The sequence below is a fragment of the Procambarus clarkii genome, chromosome 86 (genome assembly GCF_040958095.1).
Source record: "Procambarus clarkii isolate CNS0578487 chromosome 86, FALCON_Pclarkii_2.0, whole genome shotgun sequence".
Taxonomy (NCBI): Eukaryota; Metazoa; Arthropoda; class Malacostraca; order Decapoda; family Cambaridae; genus Procambarus; species Procambarus clarkii.
In genome coordinates this window covers 22,101,181-22,111,250 of record NC_091235.1, presented here as the reverse complement: position 1 = coordinate 22,111,250, position 10,070 = coordinate 22,101,181, and the positions used below count along the sequence as shown (strand labels likewise).

At 42.9% G+C, this 10,070-nt stretch overlaps 1 pseudogene; it reads right to left on the bottom strand.

Moving 5' to 3' along the window:
- Positions 1–1,118: 1,118 nt before the first annotated feature.
- Positions 1,119–1,237, bottom strand: LOC123769589 (small nucleolar RNA U3; annotated as a pseudogene).
- Positions 1,238–10,070: the final 8,833 nt, after the last annotated feature.

Sequence of the window (10,070 nt, the reverse complement as noted above, 5' to 3'; positions counted from 1 at the left end):
AGCAGATTGAAGTCAAAGAATCACCGGAAGAGGGATAAGTTGGATTGGCATAGGATTAGGAAGACAAGTGGAATACTATATGCACTGACCCTCATACCTATACCGAATCTGATCTATGTCAATCACCTTTCCACGATTGTACTCAAACATGTTTCTAGGTTATACAAACTAAATGGAAAGAATCAGAATAGACGAAGGCTGCAGAGTTGATTTGATAAATAACTACACTTATTCAATTGAAATTCTGTAGTGATAAAAATAGGAGCCGAGGACAGACCAACAGGACGGTAGACAAAGAAGGGGAATCACAACGAATTAGCCAATCTGGGAATAACAGGGAGATTGCTACATTGGATAAGGGATTATCTACAAGGCAGAAAAGGTCAGGTGTATTACCAGGGATACATGTCTGAGGAACGGAGGTTTCAGTTAGGTACCCCACAAGGGGGAGTTTAAGTCACACCTTATTCAATGTATTAATGAACAGATTAGCATCAGAGATGTATCCTCCAGGGGTGACGACGATCATATATGCTGATGACATTCTTATACAAGGCACTTCTGGGAACAAAATACAAACTGCTCTTAACATACTTGGTACAACCTGTCACAAGTTACGCTTAGTTATAAATGCAGACAAAACCAAATATGAGTATAGGAAACGAAGAAATATAACACTTACTCTAAATGGTGTGGAACTGAGCCGTGTTCAGAAGTACAAGTATCTGGGCATGTATGTTGGATACACATGTGAGAGTAAAAATGCTGAAATAAATCATATCAGCACCTTATGTAAAGCCCGTCTTCATCCTCTAAAAGAACTGGCTTTTTCTGGTAAAGGTGTTGGGGTACCTATCTTGCGGATGTTATACATAAGCACTGTTCGGTCCCTGATAGACTACGCAGCACCCGTTTTGTCTTACACAGGCCAAGGTAGAATTAAAAAAATAAAGCTGATACAGAACGAGGCTATGAGGATTATTCTTGGATATCAAAGAAATGCAATGATTGAAATAATGAGAATGGAATTAAATTTACAGTGTGTATGATAGAGTCCGTGACATTAACGCTAGAGTATCTGTTCGTTTCATGCGGAGAAAAGGAGGGGATAAGCTGTTTCAGAGCGTTCAGACCTGCCTGAGTGACGCAGGTCTGAACGCAGTGTGATTCCTTCCCGAGTTTCGGACAAGGAACTCGGCAGTCATACTATAGAATTGATCCTATGAAGTATGATCATTCATGTCTCTTGCAAATTGTCTATACAGTATATCTAGGTCATCAAAGTATTTGTGTGTACGTCTGATACAATACTACTTGTGTAAAGGAGGAAATGTATATGTTTATCTATCAGAATGTTCGGTAGTATGTTTATTGGTTATGATGTATGTCTATGGATGTATTAACACAATGTACTGAACGGGGTGAGAATAGCTTGAGCTACCTCATCCCTTTGTGTGTATTTTACCTCAATAAACTTATTTAAATTTAAATTTCAATCTTTGAATCAACAAAAGCAAAATTTAAGTATTAACCTATAACCAAGATGCATAGACAAATGAGATATTTGAACAGACAAACGTTTAGGACACTGTCTTGATTCGAGTCCTGATTAGGGAAGATCGACTGGGCGCCACTCCTTAACTATTCGTTCCTGTTCACCTAGCCACATTACGGGCTATTCATGCCCGTGCCACCTCCTGATTGGCCTAATCTTAATCAATCAATCAAACCAGCCATAATTGGGTACCTGGTTGTTAAGGTACCAGTTCCCACCAATGCAAAACAAAGCAAAAATCATAAATATCACTTACCAAGGTCACTTACTCAAGGTCAAGGTAAGGTACCCGGCTGAAAGGTAATATACGTCAAAACTGTCATAATATAATCGATTGCTATTCATTACAATATACTAATTTTACATATACAATCATGTACAAAATGTACAGCAACGGGATAGAGTGGGGCACGGGGCGATAGTCCGCGGTCCACGCACATGGCCGTGGTAATGGAAGCCAAGAAGTAGTTATGGGGAGATGAGGGACCCATCTGGGGTACTTGGCTGGTTTATGACAGTATCCCCTCCAGGCGCTGATCTGGAAGATTACATCATGACGCTGTGAGTAATTCTTAACATGGGGCCATATGAACCCCAGTGCTCTCTCTTTTATGTGTGTTTACATGTTCTAAGGTGCCTCTAGTGTGTGTGTACATGTTCTATGGTGACTCTAATGTGTGTACATGTTGTACAATACATGTGTACTCTCTCTCTGAGAAAGAGAGAGAGAGAGACTGACTACTAACAAGAGATCCAGTGCCCCCCAGCGACAAAATACCGTACTGGGCCTAGTATTGTCCTCTCTGGTATCCGATACCAATCTCTGGTGGTATGGCCGGGGTTGCGAGGTCAGCCCTCAGGTACCACCAGTAAACTCCTCCTAAGTGATTTGTTTATGGCGAGCCCTGAGGGTGGGCCGGCCAGGCCATTGTCTCCTGCCCCAGCACGGCAATAATGGCTCACTGAAGACGGAAGCTGAATGTTCAGATCCGGGCTGAACTGAAGCCAAAACTCAAGTACTAAAGGTATACTTTTAGTACTTGTGGCTTCTCCAAGACGTAAAATAAGAAATTGCATTATATAATAGACTAAAAGTTTTAAATAACATCACAAATATACAAAATATTTATCGAGTGTCATTCCTCTAAAGTATAGGCAAGTTGCTAAATATATATATGAGTCGAACCTTCATTTCCCCGTCTTGATTATATTACACAATCACTTGTTGACATCTAGCAGCCAGCTTCAACACTTAACACGGAAGCAACTGTTCATCATTACCAACACGTCGAGATTTTGCCGCCCTCGGATTACTGACACAAATTATGAGAACATTAGACCCACGAAGCCATTATGAATTAATATATATAATATATATATTATATATATTCCCTCCAATGCGGAGGGAATATTAATATTGTTATATATTTATATTGTTAATACATCGCCTACATTCCTTCCAATGCGTTATGTGTGGTTTCCTCCGAGGCTATGGGTCCCCCTTCTTCCAGCCAGAGGTGGTACTCCCTTCCCTATTAATATATATATATATATATATATATATATATATATATATATATATATATATATATATATATATACATATATATATATATATATATATATATATATATATATATATATATATATATATATATATATATATATATAGATGCAATCTTATTTATAAAGCTGAAGAAGGTCAATGTAGGCGGAGAAGACGAGGTCGTCGGGGTGGCGTAATTACGCTACTACGCCGGCAGGTAATGGAAGGCGTAAATCAGCGTAAATTGGCAGGAATTAGAGGAGAGGAGAGGCGTGGCGCCTCGTGTAAAACAGTCTTAATTTTCTAGCCAAGGTAATTTCATGGTGAGGAGGTTCCACGATTTGGTGTAATTAAATGATATGGGCGCGGAGCGGTGAAGAGTGAAGGAGCTAATGGGTTTTTCTAGCTTACGAGGCTACAATAATGTCTGGGTCTGACAGCTGGTCTGTTCTTGGTGTCCTAGTGCCATATACTAGAAGGTCAGGATGCTGGATAGACCACACACACACACACACTGCTTGTTCTAGTATTACAGAGACCACACACTGCTTGCCCAAGTGTTACAGAGACCACACACTGCTTGCCCAAGTGTTAGACAGACCACACACTGCTTGCCCAAGTGTTACACAGACCACACACTGCTTGCCCAAGTGTTACACAGACCACACTGCTTGCCCAAGTGTTAGACAGACCACACTGCTTGCCCAAGTGTTAGACAGACCACACACTGCTTGCCCAAGTGTTAGACAGACCACACACTGCTTGCCCAAGTGTTAGACAGACCACACACTGCTTGCCCAAGTGTTAGACAGACCACACACTGCTTGCCCAAGTGTTAGACAGACCACACTGCTTGCCCAAGTGTTACACAGACCACACACTGCTTGCCCAAGTGTTAGACAGACCACACTGCTTGCCCAAGTGTTAGACAGACCACACACTCCTTGGCTTTCAACATGGTTGGTCTGAGTGCTGGGTAGGCATTTAGTGAGGAGATAAAAAGCATCGTGGGCATCGATATCACCTATCCTGTTTTCCATCCTCTTGAGGTCTGTGATTTTCTTATCAAGGATCTCCTCAATGGCGTTAGACCCGAGGGGGGCTCCAAGGAGAGTGCTGTTCACAGCCCTAATGACATGGGCTCCGGGCAAGGCAGAGCTTATTCTAGCTATGATGTCTGGATTGGAGGAGACTACTTCACACTTGGAAGGGTTCAGGAAGAGACCCAGGCTTGCTTCTTGCTCCTTTATTTTTCTGATATCTTCCAAGAGGTGGTCTAGTGGGCCAGCTATATGCCATCATCCAAAAACCATATGTTGAACTCGCTGGACAAGTTTTCAGTGATTTCTTTTAAGACTAAGAAGAAAAGAAGAGGAGCTAGAGGATCACCTTGCTGAACACCTTCACATGTGGAAGGTGTTCAGACGTCGGAGTGTTGCCAACAGCGATTGGCCTGATTCCCCCACCCTTCAAGTTGAGTTGAGAGCGCAAGGATTGTCAGCCAGCAATATATATATATATATATATATATACAAGAACCTAAACATAATACGATACAATTGATAAGTGCGTCTTGGTGGGAAGGGGAACGGACGCAGCATTAACGAGCCTAGCCTGAGGACGGGTTGTGTAATTGCTTCACCCACGTACTGGAAATACAAAAATAAATCCCAGCATAACATCAACAGCTAACCTAACCTATGCCTAACCATGCAGACAATTATTGTATATAATAATATTCATTTATATCTGAGGAAATTTCTGTTTTGAATAAACAGTACATAAAAATTGATGAATGCGTCCGTAGGTGTCAACCGTCGCATTGGATAGACGTAGCCTAGGGACAGGTGGGTCCATTGTGTTGTTTAATTCTCATCCTATGAACAAAAGTTATCAAAACAAATAGATTATTGAGAATACATGACCATTTTGTTCATAATGAAAGGGCATTGGGATTATTTCAATGTACACCTACTGAAATGGTTGAACCCCTGAACCAATTTAAATGGTTCAACAACTTTCACGAGAGGCCATTAAACTGTATCCAGCAGAAATGACTTTCAACTGAATCAACTTCAACTACTAGACATCAGTTGCGTGTTTAACCAAGGAAAGAAAAGTAAAACTCAATAGATTTTTAACCCCGGTTTTCCCCGACTTTTTCAGAGTCTTTTCGAAGTTTGAGGGAAGGGAAGCTCTTCCAATATTGTCTGGGTGATTTCCTTCCCTGTAGACGCGCAGGCGTAGACGAGGATAATTTCTTGCCCGTCAAACTTGGGACAGTGGCAACATCTTCCTGTGCAGCTGCGACCTGATCGAAAAAAGGAGAATTAAGGTGAGGGACAGCTGTTGATGTTGTAGCTGTAGGTGCTGCTGCCGCTGTTGTTGCTTTAGTTAATGGTGCTGCCGCTGTTGTTCATTTAGTTTATGGTGCTGCCGTTGTTGCTTTAGTTAATGGTGCTGTTGTTGATTTAGTTAATGGTGCTGTTGTTGCTTTAGTTAATGGTGCTGCCGCTGTTGTTGCTTTAATGTATGGTGCTGCCGTTGTTGCTCCTTTAGTTTATGGTGCTGCCGTTGTTGCATTAGTTTATGCTGCCGACGCTGCAGCAGTAAAATGTTATTAACCGAACAATTATTATTTTACGTACTGTTCATGATCATTTGGTATTGCCAGACGCCACACACCCCTGCAAGCTGCACGCCGGCCCAACGAGACGCTAATTGCACGATTCACAGCAACTCGGAGACGCACTACAATACTCTCCATAATAATACAGACAAAATTAGAGTATTTGACAGTATCACAAGAAACTACAGCATTGTGGAAGTTGAGGATGAAGCATCAAGAGTCAGCTACAGTGTGAGGGTGAAGTAGTAGAGCACTGTACCTGGCCGGCGACCGTGAATCTCTGAGGATCATTACTGTTATGGTGATGATAATTACGGTGCCCACGTTGCCCAACTGCCCTAGCTACGGATATCCGGTTTTATGTGAGAGGCGAGGGCGAGGCTGGGCAAGGCTGGGCGAGGCAAAGAGAGAGATGAAATAGAATTTAGCGAAGCGGTGAGCGGTTGGGGTAAGGCGAAGAGCGACGTGGGAGAGTTGAGAGAGGAGGTGAGGGGTAGGAAAGGCGAGGTGAGGTATGGAGAGGTAAACATAAGTGTTCCAGTCACCTGGGTTCTAGGAGACTCGAACCGTGGACCCCATGTGTGTGAGGCCGAATCTCTACTTGTGATCTGCACTGATTCAAAAGCCATTAAAACCAGTGAAAAAAAAACAGAAAACTAAGTGATTTTCGCTCAAATCAAGAAAGCTGTGAAAATACTAAGTCAAGGAACGGTGGACATGTTCAAGGGGATTCTCCTCCACGCTGGAATCTGTGGAAATGAACAGACAGACGTGGTGGCTGCTGAGAGCGCTGAAGAACACCATATTGAATACTTCATAACCAAAACTCTTCTACAGGTTAAAGGGTTATGTCGTCGCCGTGACAGGAGTAACTGAGGAAGCGAGGATGGAGAACAAATCAGTGAATCTGTACGCTGGTACAATATGGTTGCAGCTGGCAATCCCAATCATTATGGACGAAGGGGGAGGTGGCCGCAGGAGAGAATCAGTAATAGCAAGAATTCGTCTAGCTTACAAATACGTATGGAAATTGGGGATGGAAACAACAGCTGAGCAGAGGAGTTGCAGAATGTGTGGTGAGAGTGAAGCCTTGACCACCACCTGAGAGATTGTGCCCATCTAAAAGACATTAGAAATGTGATTATAATAATAAATCCAACTTTGAATTAGAAAAAAACACAATTTTTAATAATTATTCTCAAAAGATTCCTCCACTTTGCACCCGCAAGATAACGTAAGTTTAGGGGTTGGTAAATGTTAATCTTCTTGTTTGATAAACTGTTCACTTGAGACAGTTAAGCAAGTCCCAGCTGTGTCTGGGTACAAGTGACTGGTATGTATTATGGTATGTTCACTCTCAGGACGAATGACGCTGCACAGAGAGAGAGGGGAGAGAGAGAGAGAGAGAGAGAGAGAGAGAGAGAGAGAGAGAGAGAGAGAGAGAGAGAGAGAGAGAGAGAGACAGAGAGACAGAGAGACAGAGAGACAGAGAGAGAGAGAGAGAGAGAGACAGAGAGAGAGAGAGAGACAGAGAGAGGGGGAGCAGAGACAACAGCAACCAACCACACCAAACAGAAACTTGTGTTGTCATCAGGACAACCCTTCTAACATTACCCAGTTTTCACGAACATAAGATACACTGAGAAAGTATACCCGGCTTCTCCGTGTATAATTTAGTCCTGGACTATGTTCAGGACTAAAAGTATACTTGCTGGTTGGTCAGTAAGTTGGACGACGACCAGGAAATTAAGAAGAACGAGGAGGAAGAGATGGGAAAGAGAGAGACAGGGGAAAGGGGGGGGGGGGACAAGAGAGAGATTGGTATGGCCCTGAAGGAGAGATATGTGAGGTGCTCAAACCAGAGTAAGACGAGAGAGGCTCGTTGTATTTCAGGGAAGGTAAACGATGAAGAGGACTACGGGCTCACCATAGCCCGTGCTACATGGACACTTCGTTCTTGTTCAATAAACCCTTGAACTATATGTTTAACACATCTCTAACCCTGTCCATGAGGACAGAAGAAAATGTATATATGCTGGTTAGCATTGTAAATGTGTGGCCACGTCTGTGGTAGAAAAACAACAACTTCGTTCTGAGTAGCTAAATCTGAAACAACAACAACGATGAAGAGGAACCATTGCCCGGGGGCTGACGACCAGCCCTCAGGAGCACTGCTGCTGACCTCACCGACTCCCTGACATGCAACTGCTAAACCAGAGGCGAAAAAAAGAAGTCCTTGTTTTTCTCCTCTTGCATTTTTGTTTAAAAGAATGTTAACGTCTGGCAACAAATTACCCCGAACACACAAGGGCCTTAATGAGGGTTCGAAGCCATGCCCTGGATGTTCCCAGGACGTGGTCTTTTTCTTTTTACCATGTCGTAGCTCAGTCGATTAAGGCAGCGTCTGGGATGCTCTCGGACGTAGGTTCGAATCCTCGTCACGGCCCTTGTGGATTTGTTCATTTGAGATATCAGGTTATTGTGATTTCTGTGTTACCTCGATCACTGGATTAGCTCAAGAGCTTCACTTGACCCGAACATATATATATATATATATATATATATATATATATATATATATATATATATATATATATATATATATATATATATATATAACTGAAAACTCACACCCCAGAAGTGACTCGAACCCATACTCCCAGAAGCAACGCATCTGGTATGTACAAGACGCCTTAATCCACTTGACCATCACGACCGGACATAATGAGGTGATAGCCGAGGCTATTTGAACCACCCCACCGCCGGCACTCGGATAGTTATCTTGGGCATAGCATTTTACCAAATCACCTCATTCTTTGGGGCAACACGTGAGGAACACATGCGTTGCTTCTGGGAGTATGGGTTCGAGTCACTTCTGGGGTGTGAGTTTTCAGTTGCATATGTCCTGGGGACCATTCAGGCTTGTTCGCATATATATATATATATATATATATATATATATATATATATATATATATATATATATATATATATATATATACAGTATATATATATATATAATATATATATATATATATATATATATATATATATATATATATATATATATATATATATATATATATATATATATATATATATATATAAGCAAATATATAAATGACTTTAAGGCACTGCTCCTGTGGCAGGTAAGTTACGGGCTCACCATAGCCCGTGCTACTTGGACATTTCGTTCTGAGTAGCTAAATATAAAACAACATCACTTGAAATACATTTTAAAGTAAATGCGTTATGCCGGCCCACACAACACCGCATGCTGTGTCGGTCCCGCATAACATGCTCAACGGACGCATGGACTCACTCACGGCTGCAGGCGATGAGTCACACTAACGTGGCTAAAGTATGTTGACCAGACCACACACTAGAAGGTGAAGGGACGACGACGTTTCGGTCCGTCCTGGGCCATTCTCAAGTCGATCGAGTCGACACAATCGACTTGAGAATGGTCCAGGACGGCCCGAAACGTCGTCGTCCTTTCACCTTCTAGTCTGGTCAACACACTCACGGATATGTCCTTACTAAAGAGAGATGTGTGGCCAGGCGCTCCTCCACTTTACGGCAAATTTACCCAAAAATCACCGGAAGAAAAGCATCTTAGAGATACAAGGAGCCCCATATATCTCCGTAGGGAACTGACGGAGAAATGAATGTTAGGCGATCAGCGGGAGCGTTGGGGGGGGGGGGGGGGGGGTCGGAGGAACGGGGGGGGGGCGGAGGGGGGACGGGTTGCCAGATATATGGAGGTGGCCTTAACACACACCAGACACGTCACTAGGGCAAGGGTGCCAGGGGTGCCAGGGGCGGCGCGGGAGGAAGAGAGCCAAGGAAAGAGAATGAAGTTGAAAAGATTTTCAAATGGAAAAAAATTCAAAGAAAACCGTAACAAAAATGCGATAGATTCTCATAAGCAGAGTGTGATATTTCGAACGGTTACTGTTGTTATTGTCCAAGATTCAACAAAAAAGTTCCAAGTAGCACGGGCTATGGTGAGCCCGTAGTGGACTTACCTGGCACAAAAGCGGGGCTGTAGGAGCGGTTACTGTAGTCAAATCACAAGCAATTGGTCCTGGGTTCGATTCCTGAGCAGGGCGAGTCATTTAACCACGTTTCCTTAGGCTTTATCTTATGTTCACCTAGCAGTAAATAAGTACCTGAGATCTAGCCAACTGTTGTAGGTCGCAATAGTGGGGAAATGTTGACCCGGAGGACCTTGATAAGCTCAATGAAACAAATCCACAAGGGCCGTGACGAGGATTCGATCCTACATCCTGGAACATCCCAGACGTTGCCTTAATCGACTGAGCTACAACATGGTCAAG